General features: G+C 35.9%; 1 protein-coding gene across 2 annotated transcripts in view; it reads left to right on the top strand.

The window, feature by feature from the left end:
• The first annotated feature begins 33 nt into the window (after positions 1-33).
• AGMO (alkylglycerol monooxygenase) overlaps positions 34-27,531 on the top strand; it is a 328,052-nt gene continuing 300,554 nt past the window's right edge. For both annotated transcript variants that reach the window (XM_054692404.1, XM_054692403.1), the window contains exon 1: positions 34-159. The gene's annotated coding sequence lies outside the window, so the exon portion shown is untranslated. The remainder of the gene's footprint in view (positions 160-27,531) is intronic.

Raw genomic sequence — 27,531 nt, 5'->3', positions numbered from 1 at the left:
ATTGCTTTGTGGCCAACAATGCGGTGAAAATGCCCGAGGCTTGGCAGCAGAGAACTTAAGGGAAATCTACAAGGACCTTCTGACTTCTCTGGTGATTTCTCTCTCTCTCTCCACTGTGAGAACAGCAGACCTTGGAGTCAGTGCTGCCTTTTCCACGAGGTACATTATCTATAAGCCTTTGGTTATGGCTCTTTTCTGCTGCTAACATTTTACTGTAACTCACGCACCAAGGTTTTGCTCCTTTGTTGGTTCGTTTTTGTACCTTTTTGGAACTTGTCCTTGTCAGAATTCACTCCTTTTTCTTGACCCTCTTCCCTGCTAGTGTTTACGAGGCTTTATCTGTTTCTAGAGTTTTCGTACCTGACAACCCCACCAGGTTTGAGGTTTTAGCCTGCGTTCGGGCACTCTGAGGGGGGACGCGAGTATGAACAGAAATCTGAGTAACTGATCTGATATTCTGGAACAGTTGTTATTTGTTGACTCATCTTTTTTCACCACTTTTCTTAAAACTCATTAAAAAAAAATATTGCCCCCCGGGGGCTTCCTGGTGGCAGAGGGGTTAAAGACATAGCACTATCAAGCTATAGGTAGCCACTGCAGCAAGAGTTCCAGCCCCCACCAGGGAGCTACCCACATGGCACAGCAGACCTCTCCTGTCTCACCGACTGCTCCCCTCAGCAGTGTATTTCAGTAGATCCGCCTGTTCCATTCCCAACTCTGTTTCTGGTGAATCCTGTCACCACCCACCACCCCACCACTCCACACCTCTGCCCTACACCCCCGTTCTTGTATGCATAAATAAATAAACCTTTAAAATAAAATTGCCCTAGTTAATCACGTGACCATTTGGCCTTTTTTTTTTAAGAAAACCAAGGTGTAAACTATTTCCCTAATGAAATGTTGTAATCCCAGTTCTTTTATTCTTTATGTGTATTAATACAGATAATATGTTTAGAGCCCTGCCACTCTTTCTTTTAAAAAAAAAATAATATCTCTATAGGTTATGTTTGTATTGAATATAAAAATGCATGTTTTATTTTAGATCTTGTTTCTAAATGAATGACTTATCATCATGTTTCCATATATGATCCAGGGTTGATTTATAAACCACTTTTTGTCAATGGAAACAATTAAAATTCTGTGGAAATGGATTTTTTACATCAATATGTAGACAAAAAGAGGAAGAAGAAATTTTAATGTGTTCGGATATCAGAGAAAGGCTTCTGAACAGTTGAAAGTCAATTTTTTTAATTTATACAGTTTTCAGATATTAACATTTTGTATATAACCTGACGTTGAGACAGGAATGTCTTCCTTAAAGGAGCAAGCTGAGGGGGAGAATATGTTCTCAGCATGGACTGATATTTCTGTAGCATCAAATTTCTAACAGAACCAGAAAACTGTACTGAAATATAAACTTAGAAAAAAAAAAATCGCCTGTGAGTTTTATGAATGCTACTTCAATGTGTAAAATAATACTTCCGTTAGCTTTTTTAAATCTGTTTTTCCTTTAACCACTAAGAAGAGTTCATTACCGATATGACAATTTGTACATTTTAGACTTTCACCACATAGCTATTTCTGATGAACTTTAACAGGTGGTATTCACATCATGTATATTCAGATTGCCCAGTGATGGCAAATGCAGAGAGTCAGGTCCAGACATATAAAAAATATTGTTTGCCGAGACACTTTTCCTGTAATGGGACACATCTCCACCTGGAACAAATCCGCAGGTACTTCAAAGTGTAATAAATCCCCATCCAAACTTATTAGTTCTTTCTCATTTTCTAAAACTACTCCTCCTGTGTTATGTCCTGCTCAATTTATACCTCTACTATCCTCCTAGATGTCTGCATTAAATTGAGTCAAAATTGCATCTTCCTTCTGACTCCTTCCCTGCCTTCATACTCAAATTGATGTAGTTTAGTTAACTCCATTCTGACTTATCTTTTGCTGTTATTACCTGTAAAGACCAATTATTATTAAGAGAATTGTGTGTTTTTATCTTCCTTGGGAAAAGCTTCAAGTTTGCTTCTGGCATTCTTTTGGGTAAGTGCACATAACCTTAATCCAATACTCTGTTGAAAAATAGTGATGTAAGTGAACATCTTTGCGTATAATCCTTTTTTTAAAGATTTATTTATTTATGCATACAAGAACTGGGGTGTAGGCCATAGGTGTGGGGGGTGTGTTGGGGGATGAGAGGATTCACCAGAGATCCAGTGGGGAGCAGAACAGGCAGATCTATGAAATACACTGCTGAGGGGAGCAGCTGGCAAGGCAGGAGAGGTCTGCTGTGCCAATTGGGCCAGCTCCTCTGCCTGGGAAGCCTGGGAAGGAAGTCATGCTCCAGTGACTGCTGATAGTTTCATAGTGCTGAGACTTAAAATAACCTCTTGTGCTACCAGGGAGGCCCTTTGTGTGTAATCTTACAGGAAAGGTTTTTACTTTCTCACTCTTTAATATATTAGCCGTGAGTTTGTCATAAGTGACATTTGGTTTAGTTATGGTCTATCATAAATGGCTGTGGAATTTTATCAGAGGTTTTCTCTGCATCTGTTGATATGATCATATGATTTTTATCTTTCCATTTGTTGTGTGGTTGGTTATACCAATCGATTTTCAGATGTTGAACCATCTTTTGTCACTGGGATAAATGCCACTTGGTCGTGATATATAATCTTTTCAATGTATTGTTGAATTCATTTTGGTAAGAATTTGTTGAGGATTTTAGCATCTGTTTTGGCATATATATTCTATATCAAACCAATACATACATACACACACACACACACACACAAACACGGTGATGATTTGTCTGCTTTTGGATCAGAGTAATGTTGGCCTCATAAATGTGATTGGAGGTACTTCCACTTCCTTCATTTTGGAAGAGTTTGAGGAGGATATTAATTCATCTATGAAGGCTTAGTAGAACTAAGACATTTGATTACTTTTTCAGTTTCTTTGCCTGTGATGCATCTTTTCAGGTTTTTGATTTCTTCAGTCTTGGAAGGTTTTAGACTTCCAATTATTTGTGCATTTTTTTCTTGTAATCAGGTTGTTGGCACATGGATGTTTATAGTAATTTTTTTTAAAAAAAATTTAAAAAAAATACAAGAACTGGGGTACAGGCCAGAGGTGTGTGGGGTGAGAGGATTCACCAGAGACAGAGTGGGGAACAGAACAGGCAGATTGACTGAAATACACTGCTGAGAAGAGCAGCAGGTGAGACAGGAGAGGCCTGCTGGGCCACGTGGGTTGCTGCCTGGCCGGCTGGGGATTGAACTCATGCCACAGAGTTTGCTGATAGCTTCATAGTGCTGTGCTTAACTCCCTGTAGTAACCTCTTATGAGCCTCTGTATTTCTAAGATGTCTGTTGTTAACTAATCCTCTTTATTTCTGATTCTATTAGTGTTTCCTTCCTTTTTAGGATGAGCCTAGCTAGAAGTATGTCTATTTTATTTTTTTTTTTTCAAATAACCAGCAGATTTTGGTTTCATTGACCTTTTGGACTGTCTTTTTGAAATTTCTATTTTGTTTATTGATAAGACTATTACATTTTTCTTTTATTTATCTGTTTTATGTCCTGATTCCACAAAATCACTGAAAAATTTTTGTCAGGGAAGAGGAGAGTTTTCTAATTTTAGTCCAAATAATATCCATTATTTATATGTTTGGGTTCAATGTTTTCTACTTGAATGGCAACCTCAAAGTCAGAAAGCCCTTAAGATAAAATACCACAGAAGAGTTTTCGGTTTTGAAGGAAATGTAGCTTATTTTGATATTTATTCAAAAATACTTATTGAGATTTTAATTTTTGTAAGAAACTGAACCATGCTGAAGGATACAAGCAAAGAAGAGTTTTAAATAATAATAATTATTACATTATTCTTAGAGTTTTAATAATTACTGGTCTAGAGTACTGTATTATGCCTTTTTAACCTTCTGGGACTTTTAAAAAATGTTATCAAGCTAACTGTATCATTATTTAGAAGGTTCGAGAGGAAAATTCTAGTCCCTCAAAGCAGCAAGAACATTCATTGAGGAAAGTAACTATTTAAATATGATCCATGTGTCCTTTTCAATATGACCTTATTCTACCAAAGAGATAAACCTTTAACTCTACACCAAACCAATGGATTTTTTTCTCTAGGCAGGTTAAGGTGCATACCAAATTTACCTTAGTGAAACATAGAGAACAGGCTTTCCTATATCAAGAACTTATAAGCCATAATATAATCATCAAAACATCTCCATTTTTAGAGTTAATACTGTTACAATTTCTTTCAACTTAATATTGGCTTCAAAATAGGTTTGTACTTGTGGTTTCTTAAAAACTAATAAGATCTATAAAAGTCATACTCTATTGTTTCTTGTATGTTGGGGTTTCTTGGGATTTTTATGTATAAATCAATATGAAATCTTTGTTTGCAGCAGGAGTTATAAAACATTTGAATAGTTATTTTCCTTAATGAAAGTTCTTGTTTCTTTTAGTGGCTAGGATTTTCTTCTTGAACCTTGTAAATCTTTACAAAGAAGATAATAATCAACCTCTGTTAATAACATCTCTAAAACTATGATTAGGTAAAATGACTTTTATATCCTAATATGGTAAGAATACTCTAGCAGTATAGAACCAATAAGAAAAAGAGAAAAAATATCTAAGAATTGGCAGAACATACAGAAAACATGTAGTAATATGATAGACTTAAATCCTACCATATCAGTAGTTGCATTAAATGTAAATGTTCTGTGTTTACAATTATCAGAAAACATTGGTCTAATTGAATATAAAGGTAAGTCAGACCTATATGATAATTACAGGAGACACAATTTAAGTACAAAGATATAAGTAGATTAAAAGCAAATGGATAGAAAAAGATGCCCAGTGCTAGCACTAACCAAAAGAAAGCTGGAATGGCTATATATTTAGACAAATTAGATTTCAGAGCAAAAATCTAATCACAACCAAATAAATCTGTTTCATCAAGATGATACAATACATTAAGATGGCATAGCAACTCCAAATATTTGTCACCTGATAACAGAACTCCATATTACATGAGGGAAAAATCCTGTTGAACTATAGAAAAATAAATACATTCACAATTATAGTCAGATAGGTCAATTTTACATTCTCACAAATAGATTGGAAAGGTAAAAATTGATAAAGATATAGTTTTTTTGGTATTTTTATAACCATCCACCAAACAACAGCAGAATATACTTACTTTCTTATTTTCTTCTGGTATGCAGGTAACATTTAGATAGATCATCATCTAGGCTATAAAACAAGTCTCAGTAAATGTAAAAATTTTCAAGGTATACAAAATACATCCTTTAAACAATATAATTAACATTTTTTTTTAAAGATTTCTTTATTTATTTATACAAGCACTGGGTACAGTCAGAAGCACGGGAGGGTGAGAGAATTCACCAGAGCCAGAGCGGGGAACAGAACAGGCAGACTGATGAAGAAATACACTGCTGAGGGGAGCAGCGGGCGCTGCAGAAGAAGTCTGCACGACATGTGGGACCCTTGCCCGGTGGCCAGGGATCGAACTGGTGCTGCAGAGGCTGCGCAGCCCAGCGCTCAACCACTGCACCACCAGGGGAGGCCCATATAATTAACATTTTTGACTGCTTGGACAAGGACATTTTATTTTATTTATTTATTTTTTAATTTAAACTACAATCTTAAACTACCAAACTGTACTAGATATTATGAGGTGAGGCATCTATGGGGCATTCCGTGGGAGCAGGGAGACAGCTCACGGGATGGGGTGTCAGTAGCTGGAGGGGACCCCACTCCCAGGCCCCAGGAAAGCCCCTGGCAGGGCAGGGCCTCTAGGGAGAAGCCCCAGGAGGACCAGGCTGACGTGGAGAAAGACCGTATTTGCCCTCCCATCTGGCCAGCTCCTGCCCGAGGTGTCTGTTGCTCATTCTGAGCTTCTGGAGCTCTGTCTGCTTGGCCATGGCAGCCTCCTGGCTCTCCCGAGCCCTCTGCTCCCAGCGGCGGAGCTCTCGCCGGTGGCAGGCAGTGGCTCTCCGCAGGGCTGTGGGCTGGGAGCGGACGATATTCTGGTACAGGTCCCAGGCCTGAAGAGCAGAGTCCAGGCCCTGGCAGGCGCCGAGCAGCAGCTTTACGATGGTGAGGTACTGCTGCTCCTCCTCCGCTCTCCTGCCCTCCAGCGCCAGGACCCGTTGATGGTAGGACTCCAGCTCCTCCTGCAGCTGCCCCTGCAGCCACTGCATCTGGCCGTCCAGGTGGGCGTTCACGGCTTGCAGGTGAGCCTTGCGATTCTGGAGGCCGAGGATTCCCAGAGCCGTTTTCAGGATGCCCAGGTCGATGGTAGGTTCCTTGGGAGGCGCGGGCTCCACATCTGGTTCCTGGAGGGCTTCAGGGACCGCTGTCTCCTGGCTGGTCTTAGGGCCTTGCTCAGGTTACGCATCAAAAGATGGTTGAGTTCCCAAAGGTCCTTGCCCTCTGCTCAAAATCTGTCTGATCTTGAATGTAAAGCCCAACAGGGCAAAGTAAAAGAGTGACTGCCAGGCAGCTTCCGGTACTCCTGGAACCTCTGCCACGCAGTCAAGAAACAACAGCAGGGCAGCCCCCAGCTGCTGCAGCAGCATCATGCCACACATGGCCATCAGGGCAGGCTGTCAGTGATTGGCCACCAACTGCCAGTGTCTGTGGGCCTCACGGACCACACAGAACACAGTGGAAGGTTCTGTCTCCAAAACAAACAGCTGCCTGGCAACAAAGCTCATCACCTTTGGCCTGGGGGAGGGGCAGCCAGTGGGTACTAGCCACCCCTTCCACCCTTGCTCTGCTCATGCACAGAGAGAACACGTTGCTCATGCTCTGTGCAGTGGGGAGGGGTCAGGTGGAGGGTCCCAGGACTCAGGCCCCTCTGGGCCAAGTGGCTCACAGCTCACCTGTGGTCAGTCAGGCCCTGCCCGTTCCTTCTTTGCAGGAGGGCGTCCTGCCTGTGATATCTCCTTATCAGCTGAAGCCCACAGCGTGCAGTTGGGGTCACTCCTTTGTGCACTGTCAGAGGGTTGTACCTAGGCCTCACGTCCTTCTAACCAGAACTCTGTCACACAGAACACTTTCACTCCCTAAATCACCTGTCTCGACCTCATCTCCTTCCCTGAACCCTGAATTTTGTGCTCACTGTCTCTGTCTGATAGGATATTAATGTTTACATCCTGGTAACAATAGAGAGTTGTGGTTTGTGTATTTATTACTTTTTGTTCTGCAGTCTGTCTTTGAATTCATGTATTTACACCATGATGAGTAACTGATTCTGGATATATTTAGATTCATATCTACTTTATTTGTTAAAGTTCCACCAGTTGTCCTGTGCGTTCTACTTTTCTTGTCTACTGCTCTCTGCCTTGTCAAGTTTAGTTTGCATGGAAGGTTCTCTCTGATACACATTTTCAGTCAAAAAAATATAGAAGTTGGGTGATGTTGAAAACAAAGCCTACAAAGTAAAATAGATTGCACTCCTACCTCTCACTTCTTTCTTTCTTTTTCTTCTCTTCACTGTTTTTTTTAATTTTTTTATTTTTGTACATCATTGTTCATCTTTAAACAATATTTGCTTCCCCCCACCCCCTCAGGTGTAGTCCCCATAGAGTTTCCTTCACCAATGCACCCGTGCACCATCACCTCAGTCCCCTGTGCTCCTCCCTCCCTCCCTCTGTTCCCTCTCCCTCCTCCTCCCCTGCAGGATGTCTTTGATTTATAATTGTCTGTTTTTGCTTTGTTGTGTTTTGTACTGTTATTTTTTTACACTGATTTCTTATTTGGTTCCCCTATATTCCTGCTATAAGTGAAATCATAACGATATTTTTCTTTTTCCTTCTGGCTTATTTCACTGAGCATAATTCTTTCTAGCTCCCTCCACGTTGCTGTGAATGGCATGAGCTTTTTTTTTTTTTTTTACTGCTGAAAATTACTCCATTGTGTATATATACCATATCTTCTTGATCCAGTCATCTGTTTTGGGGCATTTGGGTTGTTTCCAGGTTTTACATATTGTAAATAGTGCTGCAATAAACATAGAGGTACAGGTAGTCTTTTGAATTGCTGTTTTTTGTGTCCTTTGGGTAGATCCCTAGGAGTGGAATTGCTGGGTCATATGGTAGCTCCATTTTTAGTAGACTGAGGAACCTCCAGACAGCTTTCCATAGTGGTTGGATGAGTTTGCACTCCCACCAGCAATGTAGGAGAGTTCCTTTTTCCACCACTTCCTCACCAGCATTTATTGTTGCTAGTTTTTTTAATATGTGCCATTCTCACTGGTGTAAGATGGTATCTCAATGTGATTTTGATTTGCATTTCCCTGATTACAAGGGATGTTGAACATTTTTTCATATGCCTGTTGGCCCTTTGTATTTCCTCTTTGGAGAAATGTCTTTTAAGTTCTGCTCATTTCTTGACTGGATGATTTACTTTGGTTTTGTTGAGTTGTGTGAGTTCTTTGTGTATCTTTGTGATCAGTCCCTTATCAGTTGTATGGATTGCAAAAATTTTTTCCCAGTCAGTGAGGTGTCTCTCTGTTTTGGTTAATGTCTCTTTTGCTGTACAGAAGCTTTTCAGTTTGATGTAATGCCAGGCATTTATCTTTTCCTTCACTTTCTTTGCTTTGGGTGGTAAGTCTTTAAAGATGTTAATGAGATGTATGTCTTGTAGTGTTTTACCTATATTTTCTTCTATATATTTTATGATTTCAGGTCTTATGTCCAGTTCTTTTATTCATTTTGGGTTGATTTTTGTGCACAGTGAGAGGTAGTGGTCTAGTTTCATTTTTTTTTGCATGTGGTTATAGGGTAAATAATTTTCAGGCTTTTCTGCCCTCCACCATTAGGATTGCATGCCTGATGGTGGGCACCTGCATTTGTTACATTGTTATGTTATGTTTACTTTTGTGTGAGGTAGCAGCAATATTGAGATATTGGCCAAGAGAAACAAAGGTAGGAGAAAGAAGTTGGAGAGAAAGAGGAGGGGAGAAAGAAGACCAGTGAAGACTTGCTCTGGGCTTAGAGGCTCTTGGCCCCCTGGCACCCTTGCCTGGCATTTACCTTGTTGCTGCAATACATGTAAAAGCTCAATAAAAGTCTGAGAAAGCCAGCGAGAGCTCCAGGACTCCTTTACCCGTTTGCATATGATCTTAGAAAACTGGCTCAGTGGCCCATCCTGTCACCACAGTGGTGGTCCAGTTTTCCCAGCACCATTTATTGAACAAACTGTCGATGTTCCATTTCATATTCTTTGCTCCTTTGTCAAAGATTAGTTGCCCATATAAGTGTGGCTTTATTTCTGGGCTCTCTATTCGGTTCCATTGCTCTGTCTGTTTTTGTTCCAATGCCAAACTTTTCATTCTTATGGCTTTGTAGTATAGCTTGAAGTTTGGAAGTGTGATACCTCCTTTCTCCTTTGTTTTCATCAGTAGGGCTTTGGTTATTCATGGTTTTTTGTGGTTCCGTAGGAATTTCATCAGTATTTGTTCTATTTCTTTGAAGAATGTCATTGCGATTTTTATTGGAATAGCATTGAATCTGTAAATTGCTTTTGGTAGGATGGCCATTTTAATAATGTTAATTCTTCCAATCCATGAACAGGGGACATCTTTCCATTTGTTTGTGTCTTCTATTTCTTTTAACAGCGTTTTATAATTTTCTTTGTATAGGTCCTTCACCTCTTTTATTAGGTTTATTTCCAAGTATTTGATTTTTTTTTTGTTTCAATTATAAAAGGGATGGTTTTTTTGATTTCTTCTTCTTCAGATTGATTGTGTATAGGAAGGGTACTGAATTTTGTGTGTTGACTTTGTATCCTGCTACTTTATTAAACAGGTTGATTATTTTGAGTAATTTTCCTGTGGAGTTTTTAGGATTATCTATGTATATTAGATCATCTGCAAATTGTGATAGTTTTACTTCTTCTTTCCCTATTTGGATGGACAAGGGCATTTTAAAACCTAACTATTTCTCCTTTTTGTTTTGCACTGCCAGAGTTAATGGTGTAGAGTTCACTGATTCCTAATGATGTTGGTTACCAGCATTTTTACCCACCATAGCTTTTGAACACAAGGTTTAAGGCAGCTAATTTCTTAGTGCTATTATGAAAATATTGTTAACTCTCAGTCACCAGAAGGGTCTGGAGAACCACACTTTTAGTACCATGCATACCACACTTTTAGTTCCATGGGAAATGATGACAAAAATTGAAAGAAAAAAAAAATGAGTAATTGAAAGGCAAATAGTACAAGAAACAAAAAGAGCAATTAAAAACACTGGGGGAAAAACTAAACAAGTAAATTGTGTTCCAAATGTGAAGAAAACTAAAATGTGGCATGATTTTAAAATAGTCAAGTGAGTGTCTTAAAACAAGAATACCAGCAACATTTTCCTCATGTAGTTCAGGGTTCCTGACATTGGAATACTAGAAAAGGAAATTTAATCCTTGTATACTTTTTTGTCCAGCAGTGAATAATATTTATGTAATTATGTAATTCAGTTCTTGCTTATTTTTTTCCAATGTTTAGAGTGGACAAATCATGTAAGACTTGATTGGAATTGCAAAATAGACTCATGTATTAACATTGTGTGAAAGTACAGTCCACCAAGAGTGGAACATTGGCAGTGGAAATTGGCAGGAAAGATGGAGGAAAGATCAAGCCTGCTAAAAAAATAGAGGGCAGGGCCTCCCTGGTGGCGCAGCGGTTGAGTGATGGGCTGCGAAGCTGCCTGCAGCCTCTGCAGCGCCGCTTGGATCCCCGGACAGGCCACCAAGAGGGTCCCGCATGGCACGCATACCTCCCCTGCTGCGCCCGCTGCTCCCCTCAGCAGTGTCCTCCGTCTGTCTGCCTGTTCTGCTCCCCGCTCTATGGTGAATTCTCTCACTCTCCCGCACTTCCGACTGTACCCAGTGCTTGTATAAATAAATAAATAAATCTTAAAAAAAAAATAGAGGGCAGGAGAGACCATTGAAAAATTGATTGAGCAGGAACATAAGTTATTAAAAAGAGAAGATGAGGAGTGTGATGAAACAAGTGAGTAAAATCTTCAGTGTCCAAGGCAAGTGATCAGTAATTAAATGACAAACCGGTGAATCAAAATTAGAGTAGAATAATCATGGAAAAAAGCCTCTAACAGAATTTAAAAATAAATAATTAATAGAATTCTGTTTCTAGGAAATAGGACTGAGATAAGAACAATGATGCTTCCTAACATATCTTAGGTAATGCCTTTAATAAAAAAGCAGATAATAAATAAATAATTATATAAATAATATGTTAAATTATGTACCATTTTGTTTTATATGTTATGTAACTTATTTGTATTTTATATTTATATGTTTATACCATATATAAATATAATTGTAAAATTATATAATTAATTGACTATATAAATAATATTTTCCCTGTGACTTAACTCGTATGCATTGCTGTTAAATACCTTGAACCTTGGGTCTTAGAAGTTTGATTCTTGAGTTTATAGACTTTGTTTATTCTTTATATTCCAATGCTTAGTACAGGGTCTAACATATATGTGGGTGCTCAATAAATATTAAGTGAATGTATAGTTGCCCATGATATTGTTGTAGCCACAAGAAATAGGGTGGTATCTTTCATATAATTTCATCTGACACCGCTTCACTTTTTCTACTAGATTTCTAGTATGAAACACAATTACAATCAGGAAGTAAGTGCTAACTCCCCCTCCCCCCAAGAAAAGGAAGGGAGGAAAGCTGTGTTTTTTGAGTACCTACTTGTTGCCTTTAATATAATTTTACTTAATCTTCATAGTAACCATAGGAATGAGTAATGATAGCATGGCCTTGCAGGCATCTAGCATTCCCTGCTTGTAGAGTTCCAGGAAAATGAAAACACCTCAAAGATTAAACCAAATCCTGATTGACCATGTCTTTGAAGCTTCACCAAGCTGGCTCAATCATGACAGTATAAGTTAAGCAAATTCTGTTTTCTGTTAGGTATACTAATGGTATATATATATTTTTAAGTAACACACACACACACACCCTAATCTATAGCTGCAGCGTTTGGTTGGGCATTCCTGTACCAAGAGTCTATGCTTTGCTTGGGAACCAGAGTAATAATAAATGTCATGTAAATCTGTAGAAATAGACCAGTGCCAGTTTTAATGTAGTCTATAAACATTAATAGTTGGAAAACAATATAAAGCACCTTTTCAAGGATGTTCTCTTTTTCTTGTTACCTAATTTTCACATTCCAAGATAATGTTGAAAAATAGAAATTAATTATTTTGGCTCAGTTCTGAATAGGATTACTAATCCAATTATTGGCTGCTTATTTTACATTGTTCTCTAGTCTCTTTCCTACTTGCACTTTAAGAATTATGTTTAGTTCAGCTTCAGTATTCAGAAACTCAAACAAGAAGCATCTGGGGATTCTCTGTTTTGAAGTGTGAATGGGTCAGGAATAGTCTAGAGAAGTGAAGATATTGTCTGTTTTAAAAGTGATCTAAATTTCTGATCTTACTAAAGTTTGAAAGATATTGTCTTTTTAATAGCTCAGTAATGCCCATTAAGCAGAATCTAAAAATGTATTTAATGTAATGCATTTGAAATTAGTAGGTAGAAATGTTCTGATTTTTAACTTTTTAATTTGTGTTATATTTTAAAATATTCCTATTGTTTAAACCACACTTCACTATTTCAATTTTCACCTCCTAGATATAATATGATTACATTCCTTCTTCCCCTATTGTTCCTTTTATATTTCTGCTAAAGCTTGGCTACATTCTACTCCAAGGCTGGGCTAGTATAATTCTTAGCAGAACAACAGACTCTTCAAAATGAGGTTCTGTATTTTTGTAACCTATAATGCATAGTCATGATAAAAAGATAACTATGGGCATGGTTGTCTTCAACTTTGGTCACTTTTTAAAAATTTTAAAATGACCTTGAATAATTTAGTTACTCTTGCTAGCCCTAGTTGCCTCATTTGTAAAATGGAATGATATATGTCTCATAAGATAATGATTAAATAAGATAATACAGTATCTTGTTGAATACTTTTTCAGTATCTACTAATATAATCATGTGTTTTATTTTCTTTTAAATCTTGTTTCATCTTATTGGTGTGTATATATTGAACCATCCTTGTATACCTGAGATGAAACCTATTTGGTCATGATAAGTGATTCTCATAATGTATTATTAAATTTGCCAAGATTTTGTTGATGATTTTTGAATCTATTATTATTAAAGATATCAGTCCTGGTCAGACATGAGCAAAAATATGAAATTAGCATAATTAGATTATTTAATACTGTGTACATAAATTAATTAAAAATGGATTGAAGACTTGAATATAGCCCTGAAAACACAAATATATATAGAATGAAACATAGGTGATATCAGCTTCAGAGATGTCTTTGGGGAATTAACTCCACCATCAAAGAAAACAAAAACAAACAAAAAAACTGACTATATCAAATGAAAATCTTTTGTGTAGCAAAAGAACCACCTTGGATACAAAAAGGCAACCAAGTAAAAGACAATCCTTGTATATCATATATCTAACAAGGGAAAATATAGAAAGAACTCATACAACACAACAAGAAGAAAGCATACAACTTAATCAAAAAATGGGTACAAGATTTGAATAGATATTTCTATAATTGCGTAACTGAAAACAGATCCTGAGTGAATAAAAATATTAAAAATCTGTTGACACTAATTTGAAGGGATATATGCACTCCTATATTCATTGCAGCATAATTTAAATATGCAACCTATAGAAACAACCTAAGTATCAAACACAGATAAGTAGATTAAGAAAATGTGATATATATACACAAAATGGAATACTATTTAGCTATAAGATGAGATAAACTCCTGCTGTATTTGACAACATGGGTGGAACTAGAGAGGAATTAAGTCAGAAGGAGAAAGGCAAGTATTAGATCGAGTCACTTATATGTGGAATATAGAGAAAGAAAACAAAGGGTCATATAAAACCAAACCAATAACAAACCCAGAAATTTGACTAGAATGGAGGCTACTAGAAGGGAAGTGATGGAGGAAGAGCAAAGTTTTAGTGCCTTAATAATGGCTCTAGTTTGGTAACATATAATTAAAGGCCTTGCTCCTATCCCTCTAGATCATATACAGTGTTTTAAACCAATGTTACCTCAATTAAAAAAAAATCATTTGACAATGAGCCCAACATTCAAGTCAGTTTTGCTATTTTTAAAGTGAAGGTTAGTCATCAGTAAGACCTTTCAGTGTTTTTCCTTTAGTATCATTTAGCATAGGAATTCAAAATAATGTGTATGCAATGGAAACAAATATTCTATCATTATTCAGACCATTATTTAAATTTTCTTTTTAAAGACTTATTTATTTATACAAGAACCAGGGTACAGGCCAGATGTGTGGGAGAGTGAGAGGATTCACCAGAGAGAGAGCAGGGAACAGAACAGGCAGACTGACGAAATACAATGCTGAGGGGAGCAGCGGGAGAGACAGGAGAGGTCTGCTTGCCATGTGGGTATCTCCATGGCCGGTGGGGGATCAAACCGGCTCTGCAGAGGCTAAGGACAGCTTCACAGTGCTGTGCTCAACTGCCTGCACCACCAGGGGGGCCCATTTAAAATTTTGTAGAGGTGGGTAATCTTACATCCATGGAGCAGATATGCAAATGTTTTTATAATTTTCTTCAAGATACGTTAACTTTTCAAAAAAGATAACACATAGTTATGTATTTGAAGACTCAGAAATGCGCAGTGTTATAGAGGTAAAGTAGTAAGGATATCAGCTGACAAATATGCCTTCTGAGACACAGAACCTCTAAGAAAGATTCATTTTTTTTTCAAGGCATGTTACAAGTAAACTTCAGAAAAAGTTATTTAAATTGGTTGATAGTTTAAACAATACTGCCACACATTTCTTAATAAAGACAAGAAAAGACAATCACATCATGTATTAATGGATTTAAAATAATTGAAAGTCTAACTTTGCTACACAGTTGTAGATAACTCACAGTTTGGAACTAACGTGAACTGAAAGGTGTGAAATGTGCTCCCTTTACCTTTGGGCTCACAGGCCTCTATCCTATTGCAAGCATGATCTGGGTTCTTAACTGCCTAAACCATAAGTGCACACAGTAGAGCATTGTGCAATCCTAGAGATTAACATAAATACTACATATTATGCATAACATAGTAATAAACTCTAGAAAGTTGAGAATCCTGAGGCTTTGTCCCCTTTACCCCCTTCTCTCCTATTTATCTCCCTCCTGCATGAAAAGCTGATACACCAAGCCCTGTGCTTGGGGGAAAAAAAAAAATCCCTACCTGAGCAGTATCAGGAGTAAAATCAACAAGATATGGAGAAGAATGAATTCAGGAGGTATCTAAGCTCCAGAAATATTTATTCTCTAAAGAGTGGCAGCATTCAGGTAAGAGCACGGGAAATATACACAGCTTTAATGATGGAGATGTGAAAGTGGCTTACAGGGCAAAGCCATGATGAACTCAATATTGATACATTAAGTTCTAGATCTATATGTAGAATGCCAGTGAAGAAATCCAGGAGTCAGTTTGTATTCCAATAGAACCACTGTTAGGCAAGCATACCTACACTGTGAAGAATATGGAAGATCCTAATATGCTAAGAGGCTTCAAATGTTATTCAAGGCAGAGGCAAAAATAAGCCTACAGGTGCCGAGGTACATTTAGGTACAGAATGATCACAAACAGTGAAGTCAACGGGTGGGCAAAAGCCAGCTCAGGTGACACATTCAAATCCAGAGAAAGTGTGTATTTGTAGAGATGTGTACTTGCTTTGTTCCAAAAGCATTGAAAGGGAATGCAGATTTTAAGGTGGAAAAATAATTGAAATCATTAACATACTGAAAAGATTTTTCTAGTTGCTTGTGTGGGCAGTGAATTCAAAGAACTTGGAGAGAAAGTAGGGAGGCGGGACAGAAGGTCGTTATAATGATCCGGGAGAGGAAGCCTGATAAGTGGTATAAGTAGGAATGGAAAGGTATCAGATTTGGGACTGAAGTTTTCAATTTTTTTTTTTACTGCAACTTAATATAAACAAAATAAAATTTCAGCTTAGAAAGTGTGTGTCTGAGTAGACAGCATGTAACAAAATAAAAATTTATGAAACGATGCTTCACTTTATAACTGGAAGGGACATTTTGGCACTTTGAAATAATTTTATCTTTTTTTCTTTTATTTAAAAAAATTCTACTGATAATCTGCTACACTACTTTGATGGTAGAATCTACAGAAGTTATTAAACTAGAGATGAGAAATAAGAAATACGGAAACATCAAGGCACACTCTCTGAAGTGAAACAGCAATCCCCTTACAGCCAGTGTTAAAACCACAGCTAGTTTACAGTTCCTCTGCTGTAACAGCAGTGTTAGAGCCTCTTGCTCTACAACTGTATTGCTTTTCATCCAATACAGAAGTCTGTTGGGTACAGAAAGAACACTTGAATCTATGGCCTAGAAGCTACTGTGACTATATTTATTTAGGCAAAAGGGGTGGGCCTAATTCTGCTTTATGCAAATGAGGCTTTCAGGTGATACAGTTTTGCTAGATGGGAAAAGTTGGTCATGTGGTGATTGGCTGAATTTCTATCTGGGCGTAGCTTGCCTGTTTGGTTGTATTTCTTTTTCTCCTGTGACCTGTCCACCCATGCCTCAACATGACATGGGCACATGGACTGGCCAGGACTCCATCCTTACCAGTCTCCTGGCTTTGGTTGTTGCCTAGACTGGAGATGGCTCCATGTTTACTTTCCCTGTTTTATTTGTCAGCTTCCAGTTATAAACTGTGTATTAAAATTTGACAGCAACCCAATATTCCCGGGAACTCTTGTGGCAATGGGAATATTTAACAGGTTTTTAATGAGCCTATGGAATAATGTTATTTGTCTGCTAGCTATATAAATAAATGTACTATGAACATATATGTGCACATATATGCATAGATATATTATTTCGTTTCTCAGATACATTTCTAGAAGTTGAATGACTAGCTCATAAGGTCAGTATATATATAATTTTTAAAGAAACAGAGAAGCAAATTTCCATATGATTTGTACCATTTTTCATTCCTTCAAGTAGTATAAGAGGGTCCTATTTCTTCCACATCCTGACACTCACTATCACCAGTCTTTTTAGTTTCGTTCTTATAGATGTGTAGGTTTTAATTTGTGTTTCCCTAAAGACTAATGACACTGAACTTTATTTTCATCCTTATTAATGTACCATTGTCCATTCCTTCAAGTAGTATAAGAGGGTCCTATTTCTTCCACATCCTGACACTAACACCAGTCTTTTTAGTTTCGTTCTTATAGATGTGTAGGTTTTAATTTGCATTTCCCTAAAGACTAATGACACTGAACTTTATTTTCATCCTTATTAACATCTGAATAATCTTTGGGCAAGTGTTTCTTCAAGTCTTGACCATTTTAAAAAAAAATGGTTGCTTTTGAGGTTGATTTTTTTTTTTTCTGGATCCAAGACTTTTGTTAAACGTTAGGTTTGTAAACATGTTTTCCAGTCTTTGCTTAACTTTCCATTTTCTCAACATGACATTTGAAGAATAGAAATTTTAATTTTTGATATTGTTTGAGTTGGGAAAGTGCAGAAAGTATGTGGTATTGGTTATGTCTGTATGAAGTATCCTTTTTTACTTTGAGAACAAGGATAGGAGATTTTTCATGAATGAATAAAAGAGCAGGAAGCAGATCATGAGAAATCAGATCATTCCTTTGAACAGGGCAGGTGACAATGATGTTCAATATGTTCATATGAAAATGAACAAAAAAATCTCTCTGATACTTCTGAGTACAGCTGGGGCACAAGGATTCTTAACTAGATCGTGGCAACAGAACAGTGATTCAGTACAGTTTTGGAGTATTGTGGTCTGATCCACTTGCAAGGGCATATTTTCCATGTACTTTTTTATAAGAATTCTTCTCCCCTTTTATCTCTGGCAGGACTCCTAAATTTTGGAGGAGGGTATGGGGAAGCAATGTAGAGGCATGTGTTACTGAGAATTGTTTTTCTGGTGCTGTGGTAGACTTACTATCTTATTAATTGCATCCCAGAATGAGGATGCAGATCCAAGTTGCACATTTAAAGTATGCAGCAGTACAGTTTTTTATACAAAATGTTGAAAAAAATTTAATCCCTTTCCCTTAAAAAATAGTCTGAAGTAAATGTTACCTAGGATACAAAAGTTTAGGTATCTTTTTATTTTGAGAGATAATGCTTGACATGAAAACTAAAATGGGGGCAAGGAAAGCACAATGGACTATGGTGGAAGATTATGAGTACTTTGGTGGGAAAACTGGGAACTACATCTAAGGGGAGAAATCCTGTGTTGTGAACAAGGATATAAAATAATGATATATCATTAATTAAAAAAAATGAAAAATATATCATTGTGAATCCATACCCCAAGATCTTTACTTTTTCCATTAGCATCTGGTAAAGTCTGATCACAGTAGATAATGTCTCTTTTTAATTACAATCTCTGCTCTTGTAAGCATAGTAAAAATTTACATGTCTTTCCTGAGAAATGCCTATCAAAATGAGGCACTATCTAGAGAATAGCTCCTTGTCATTCATTAAATAATCTGTTACCATTTAAAAATTCTTTACCTCGTGACACAAATAAATTAAAATGTCTTACACCAATACACTCACTATAGCTTAATAAAGCAGACTAATATAGTTGATTAAAAATTACCAGCCCACAGAACATATGGGCTGGTATCAATGGAAATCCATGGGTGAGTTCAGTATGCCACACCTTGTATCCTATACACTTGCTAGATTTATGTCATAAATTTGGCACTAAGCTACATATTAAACCATCTAAAGTGGGAAACATGATTAGGTAGGTGATTCATAACATCCATAAAATTAAATAACACAAATACTACTCAAGAGGAACACATTATTCTTGGTATAGAAACAAGAGAGAAATCCCTAACCACATGTTCCAGAAAATGATAAGAACTGGATTTATGTCTACAATGAATTGCTTCAAGTCTGTTTCATAAATAAGGTTCACAGTTCCTTTCATCAGAGTCAGAGTTCCTGGGATGTATATTGAAGTAAAGGACTTTGTGTGATCTGCTCGTGTTATTGGAACCACACTTTTGTATGTTTGTAGAATACTAAACTAAGCTTGCTTTTTCACTATATGCAAGTATTGTAGTGATTCACCCCAATCATGGGCATTAATTTCCCTTAGCAAAGATAGGTGTTTATTTTCCTCCAATAGAGATAATGGACCTTACAAAGACCCTACATTAGAGTAACAGTCCCCAAACCATGCAACATGTAATACACAGTCCTAGTGTTTTTTTAGAATGTTAGATTAACGGGAAATCTATATTAAATTGCAGTTGAGAAACTGCTAGTTGACCAAATGAAAATACATTATATTGCTTCTGGAATTCCCAGAACCTTTAAGATATTTACTACATACAAGATTAATCTTAAGAGGTATATGTATTACTTGATATTTTCCAAACAAAATTCTTCCCTTTGTAGAGTATCTCATAAGCTATTTCAAGAAATACTCTTGAGATCTCCCACATTCTTTTATTCTGCACTGTGCATTTGGATTAATTCCAACATTGACTCAAAATCAATCCTGTAAAGAGCATGTTACATGAATTCTGACACAGATATGTGTACAGAACTTTGAGTTGCTGTTTTGGCATTGACTGCCTTTGAAATAAAAATGAGATGTATTAACTTGATGGCATTTTTAAAGAAATAACTTCTGAATGCTATTTGTTTTTATGCTCTTAACTCAAATGTGCACCATATATTTCTTTAAAGATCATGTTTTACCTGATGTTTGCCATCTAAGTTGTGGAAAGGACCTTGGCCAAAAGTAATAAAATCTGATCTAAAAAAACAGAGATTGATTTGTGTTTCATATGGTGCCATTTTCTAATGAGTGGTATTAATAAAAAGCATCAAACTTTTAAAAAACAGTATTAAACTTTTGGTAACATATAGCAAGATTCTTTTTAAAAATACCCTCAAAATATATTGAAATAACATAGGAATGAAAATAATTAACTTTGTATTATGACCCTGATAGTCTACAAATTATTCAGACATTTGTTATCAAACAGATAATGAAAAATAAAAGTACGTCTAGTATACCAAGTTACGAGGAAGCAATTGGAACACTCATGGATTGCTAGATAAGTAAACATTTATAAAACAGTTTGGCAGTTTCTTAATAGTAAATATACTTTATATATTTATTTATATTATATTATACATTTATATTATAAATATTATATAATATATTAACTCTACTATATAATAAAATTAATACAGGAAGAATAGGTTCTATCCTTTCAATATTATATGGAGATTAGTCATAATAATGTGAAGATTATAATATTTTACTTTTATCCATTTTGTATCCATTTGGTAATAGTGTTGGAGCAGCTAGAACCTGATTGTATATAGATCACTGCTAGGAAGCAATATGGATATCTTCAGATAACTTCTACAGACTAGTTCTGGGACTCTAATATAAAATTAATATTAGATCACTGCTAGGAAGCAATATGGATATCTTCAGATAACTTCTACAGACTAGTTCTGGGACTCTAATATAAAATTAAGGAATTGAAAGTCTTAATTCTGAATTGACGTAAAGGGAAAGAAAGATTTTGTTTATAACAATGCCAACATTTGAAGCGGAATTCTCACACATTTCATAGCTCAAAAAGACTTAGTTAACTCTGAAAGAGATTCCTTATAAAGAGAAAAGAGAGACTAATACGTTTAAAAACAGTTATGAAAATAAAATAAGTGCAACAGACGTGGTTTTCAAATTAATAATGAATATTGTTTATGCATATGAACTGGTTTAAGAGTCTGAACATAGAAATATTCCTAATGTTTGGCTTGTAGTTATTCTATCTTGTCAGTATGTTTTCTTTTATTCATAGCTAATTCTATTTTGAGGTTTGAGCTCCAGATTTATATATCCAATTGCTGGAACCATTTCCTTTTAGATGACTATAGGCATCTTATATCATATTTATAGCCAAATCCCTATTTTCTCTGTAGTAGTAAATAACAACTCTTTTCTTGTATGTGTTTAAAATCAAATTTTTTGAACCATCCATATTCCTTCATCCAGTATGTTAGTAAAACTTGTCAGTTTACCAACGAAATGTATCCAGAATCTTTCCATTTTCTCAGAACTCCCACTGCAGCTATCCTAATGAAAATCAACTTGTAGTGCATGGACTATATCAATCATTTCTAAACATTCCATTGCTTTCATGCTCCTCCTCTAAAGACTATTCTTCATACAGAAACCAAACTGATGGTTTTAATAGCTACATCAGGTTTGACTGTTGAAAACTCTCCAATGCTTTTTTTGGTCTATATTAGTTGGGATACATTATTCTCAAATATTAACAAGCAAAACACAAAACATATTTCAAGTTTAAATTTTGCTTACATAATGTTCTTATTCCTGGTTAGCTTTTTTCCAAATAGTGATTTAGAGCCAAAAAAATCTTCCATTTTGAAACTTTGTCATTGAATTTGTGGTTTTCAAAACATTCACTCAACATTATACATAAAAAAATAATATAACAAATGATGTCATTGTAGAATTCAAAGTTTAACCAAAAAAAAAAAAAAAGAAAAACAGGGAAGAAAAATATATACCTATAGGAACAAATCAGAGTATTAAACAGTAAGAGATGGAAATAGTCAGAGATAATATATGAATATAGAAGACAAATGAGATATGATGAATATTAGATAAATGACATGCATGAAAAAATGTAAAAAATATAAATGGAACAGAAATAGAAGGCAAAAAATGCAATAAAATAAAGGAAGATTAAAGCTGAGATTTATTGAGGTTTACCTCTTCAAGATATTTATTTCAAAGAAATAGCACATGCAAAAATGAGTTAATTTCAAGAGCATGCAATTATTCAAGAGCATCCAAGAAAAAGAAATGTGTCATTTTAGGAAAAAGAAAGTCTAATTGAACTCAGACCTATTATTAGCCCGAAATATTAAATGTGAAAGTAAAATGCAAAACTCTATTCTCCCATTTCTCTTCCCGCAAAATGAGGACCTCCTAGAAAATTGTTTTTGCATAGTTTGTAATTTTGTAAACACACACTGAGACTAAGTACCACAGATGTAAGACTCTGATGAAGACTTTATAATTACTAAAGTATGTTCTTGTGATTAGTTTATTGTTTGTCATCTTGAAATTTATGCTTCTTTGCCTGATCTGTGAAAATGAGTCTGAGGCCTTTAACTATTTTTTCTGTACTACCTTACACAATTTTGTCAGGAGGGAGTCCTGGGTAGCCATATGTGCTCACGTGGGAGTGAGTTGTAGTGTCCAGTGATTCTACAATGCCCAGTTCTATGATGCTTAACCACCAGCAGCTTCATACTCTCAGGTGATTTTGTAGGTAAATTCCTCTGGCAAATAGCTTTCCCAGTCATCCTAGAGGAAGATTTCATCAAATTTTAGATGGTATATGGTATATTTCTTTATTTTTTAAAAAAGATTGATTTATTTATTTATACAAGAAGTGGGGTACCGGCCAGATGCGCTGGAGGGTGAGAGGATTCATCAGAGACAGAGCTGGGAACAGAACAGGCAGACTAATGAAATACACTGCTGAGGGGAGCAGCAGGCCAGACAGGAGAGGTCTGCTGCGCCATGTGGGACACTTGCAGGCTTGCCGGAATCAAACCGGCGCTGCAGAGGCTGCGGACAGCTTCATAGCGCTGTGCTCAACTGCCTGTGCCACCAGGGGAGGCTCCAGGTATATGGTATATGGTATATTTCAAGCAAACTCTTTAGCCCAACCCTGGGGATAGTTACTTCTCCTTATATGTGCTTTTCCTATATTCTTTAGTGTTCTCTTAATATTTATTAGTCACTATCTTTACTCTAATTCCCTGGTATAGCTGACAATGTTTTCTATTAAACTTTCCTTATTCAAATCACTGTGGTTTCTTTCCTCAATGCACAGTTTTCAAATTTGCTGAAGGTTTGTAATTTGTCATTTTCCTATATTTTCAATTCAAAAAGATTCTGATGTCTTATGATTTTATCTGCAAATGAGAAGACTGAGAGTAACATATTCTTCACATCATGGGATGCTTATCTTTCATATCAGGCTCTTCCCAAGAATTTCCACTTCAATTAGATAAATAGAAGGACTGCCAGAAGGCCCCAATGATTATCAGGCTTTGGGCTGACATCTGCCAGATATATTTGGTCAGAAAGATATATGAATGTATATTAGGCTTCCTCTTTTTGTGCAGACTCTAAACTTAAAATCCTCTATTCTGTCACTTCACCTGACAGATTTCCAGACAAAGTTCTTTGTCTCTGTTGAGTTTGAGGAGGATCAATTTTATAACCAGCAATGTATATTTAACCAAGTTATTCTTAAAATATATAGGTAAGAAAAATTATAGCTAGATCTGCAAATATTTATGTAAGCTCTGGAAAAAATAAAGCTTCACAACCTAGGTCAGTAGCCGCCACTGCCCCCGAAAATAAGAGAAAGACTGGGAAAAGGAAGGAATGCAAGAATTGATAGTAATCACTGATATCATTTAAATACAGAACTAAGTTTTAATGATTGTAGTGCATATGTTCATTTGTTCCAGACAAACCTATTGAGTGCCTGTAATGTTATTTCTTTTAAATCAATCCATGAGTTTAATATAGTTCTAGTTAAAATGCCAATGGAATTCTTTCAAGTTTAATCTAAATAGGTCCATTACAACAGATATGCAAAAATAGTTTAATTTAAAAAAAAATAAATTTCTTAAGTGAGAACTTGTTCTACAGGTTACCAGAGTGTATTCTGAGGCTACGGGTAATTAAGACAACATGATACTGACACAAAAATAGACATGCATCAGTGGGACTGAGTGGAGAGCCTAGAAATATCTGGATATGTAGAATAGTGTGGAAAGTGTTGACTCTAACTTTTAGTATGGGAGGCATTGTTATCCATCTAGGCAAGGTAGGAAGTGTATGACATAAAAATTATGACTTTATACCACAGACAAAGCTAAACTTCAGATGATCAAAGATCTTGTAAACATTCTAGAAGAAAACATGTGTCATTTTTATAGAATTCTAGTGAGGAAAACATATAAAAAAAGACCCTAAGGCAGAAATAACAAAATAACAGCACATAAAAGTTGCAATTGCTATATGACAACATGTATGTAAGCTTGTTACAATAAGAGTAAAAATGAGAGAACATATGCCTGTATCTGAAAGAAGTATATACATATATAGAATACAAATAGCCTATGAATCAATATAGAAAGGAAAGGCAATACAGTAAAAGTGTGTACAACATATATTATAAAGTACACATAAAACTACAAATGACTAATAAATGTGTTGAAAAAGTTTTCAAAGTCACTAGGGAAATCAAATTAGAACAAGATGCCATTTTTCACTCACTTATTTGCTAAACATTGCTAAAGATTTGATAATAGCAAGTGTTAATAAGAATGAAAGACAATTTTGGTAAATTTGGCGGTGACTATTAAAGTAAAAATTTTGCATGCCTTTCAGCAATATTAGTCCATTGCCATAAACTTATTTAATGCAAAAATGTGTACACATATCCAAAGTATTTATCCCATGATGGTCATTTCAACATAAAAGTTATTGGTTTATATGGAAGATTAAATTTAATTGAACAACAGTGGAAAAACAGTTAAGAAAATTATGATGATCTTCTTGGCCCTTGTTTGACTCTTCCCTCTCACCCATTTCCCCCCCTTTCCTTCCTTTTTGTGTATCAATAGCATTGTCCTTCTCAGATTTCTTTGTTTAGGATCCTCTCTCAACTAACTTTTGACTCTCTCAGGCCAGTGGAAAGTACTGCTGGGATAATGGGTGGCAAGCAGAAGGGAGAAGCCACATTACTTTTATTCCCATTATCGCTGCTTGGGTATTGTTTCTGTGTTCTGCTCCATGGCTCATGGTTCTGCTATATGGGATCATTATTGCTTTCACATTCCCAGCCCTTGAGCTCTATTAACACAACCTTTCTTTTGTCCTTCTTTTGTTTCCTTCATCCTCCCTTAAAGATACTAGTGAACTCTTATTGTTAACAGATCCTAGATTGCCTCTTTATTATAACTTGGTCTTTTACTTCTTTCCACCATCTTTATAACTAATACTTTGTATTAAGGCTAAGATACCTTAAATTCTTCAAATAATTTTGTTTTCCTGCTTTGAACACACACACACACACACACACTTTTGCAGCCAGTAAAATATAATGCTATGTAACCATATATAGCTATCACTTGCTTATACACATTTGCTTTAATAGGCTACCTTAGTTCCTGTTTTTGCTAACCAAAATGAATACAAAAAGATAGGTAATCCCAAGAGGGAATTCAGGTAGATATGATGCTGGCCGAAAGATGGAGGACACTTGGCAGGATACCAGCAGGGAGAGAGTTGCAGAAGATTTTTGCTTTCATAACAAAATGTGAATAAAAGAACATCATCGGCATTTGTTTTGCAGCAGTCACTGAAAGCAGCAAACACTCTGAATAGTGAGAATGACAGTGCCAAGCTCCTTTCTAGGGATCTACATTATATAGACTGTGTATTATCTAATTCCTGCTTTCTATACCAGTGATATTTTAAGGTTTGTATTTTATTTGGTATGGTTTAGTAGGTTATTTTGTGGGTCTGAAATGCTCAAGAATTTTCCATATAAATTAATGTAATTGCTCTTTCACTTTAAGTCATTTTGTCTTGTGAAAGATGTCAAAGGAATGCTTTAATTTTTGATAACAGAGGGAAATTAGTACTGAGTAGAAGAATGTTCCTGGTAAATTGTTGACTCCCAGAATGAAAATTGCTATATCTAGATTTAATATGAACTGCCACCATAAAACAAACAAACAAAGAACATATTTATGTTTAAATGCATTTAAATGATAATAATAAACAATAATAATTAACCTTTGTTGGAAAAAACAGGAATGGCAGAATTACCATGAGGAAAAGTTGATCTTTGTGAAGGTGAATTAAGGGATATGTATGTGTTGAGGAGAAGGGAGGCTGATACTTTTTACTTTATAGAGGCATATCTCATCTTATTACATTTGGCATATCTCATCTTATTACATATTGTGTTTTTTAAAAATTGAAGGTTTGTGGCAATCTTGTGTCAAGAGAGTCTGTCAGGCTATTTTTGCAACAAATGGTTAACATTTTTGTCAATAAAGTATTTTTTAAATTACATCCTTTTTTTTAGACATAACACTATTGCACACATAATAGACTGTAGAGTAGTGTAAACATAACTTATATTTGCATTAGAAAACTAAAAATTTGTGTTACTCACTTTATTGCAATATTAGATTTATTGCAGTGGTCTGGAACCAAACCTGAAATATATCCACAGTGTGCCACTATATACCACTATGTTGCTTGGGTTTTTCCCCCCATAATGTATTACATTTGCAATTTCAAAAATTTTTAAAACAGGTAAAACAACACTTCTAATATAATCACATTTGCTAAAATATGTATGTCCATGTATTTATTTTAATGGAAACTGTCTTGACAGTCAGTTCTACAATAACATTTGTTTTGAAAGTGTACATTTGTTCTAACAGTATTAAGATAGTAGCAATTAATTGATTTTGCCATCCATGCCAGGTGGAAGCTGAGAGTAGAAAAATTTTGGATGGAAGATCTTACAAGGACAAACACCAGAAGTGGGGGTAGAGAAGATTAATAAATCTTAAACTGAATCTGACTAGAGAAGTTCCCAGGACTCTGAGGTGGGATTGGAAAAGATTGTCTGCAAGAGGTGGGGGCAGAAAGGTTTATCAGTCACAGAAAACCAACCCAATCCTACTCCCAGGTGGTAATTTCCACAATAATTCCTTCGAAGAACACTTATAAAAGAACACTCAGCCTTCTGATAAAATGCAGCTCTTGTCATTTAAGACTGCCCTTCTGTGTCTGTGCAGGTGTCTCTTTCCTTTTTTCCCTCCTCTTTTTTTTTTAAATAATAAATTTTATTTTTATATTCCCCCATACAATTGCAAACGCCCAATTCTGACCCCAATCCTTCCCCTCCCGCCCCCCAACCCCCAAAAAGTGTCTCTGGTTCATAGTTTTTTGTTGATTTTGATTTTCACTTTCTTATATTCATTTTCCTGGTCTCTTATTTAAGTTTTCTAGATTCCTGCTATGAGTGAGACCATCCGGTATTTTTCTTTTTCTTTTTGGCTTATTTTGCTGAGCATGATCCCTTCCAGCGCCATCCATGTTGCTGCAAATTGCATGTGTTTATCTTTTTTGAATGCTGAGTAATATTCCATGGTATATATGTACCACATCTTCTTGATCCAGTCATCTATTTTTGGGCATTTGGGCTGTTTCCAAAGCTTAGC

This window comes from Talpa occidentalis, unplaced genomic scaffold (assembly GCF_014898055.3).
Source record: "Talpa occidentalis isolate TD23 unplaced genomic scaffold, MPIMG_talOcc4v2.1, whole genome shotgun sequence".
NCBI lineage: Eukaryota > Metazoa > Chordata > Mammalia > Eulipotyphla > Talpidae > Talpa > Talpa occidentalis.
The sequence above is the reverse complement of the archived record's forward strand: the minus strand, read 5'-3'. Positions and strand labels throughout refer to the sequence as shown.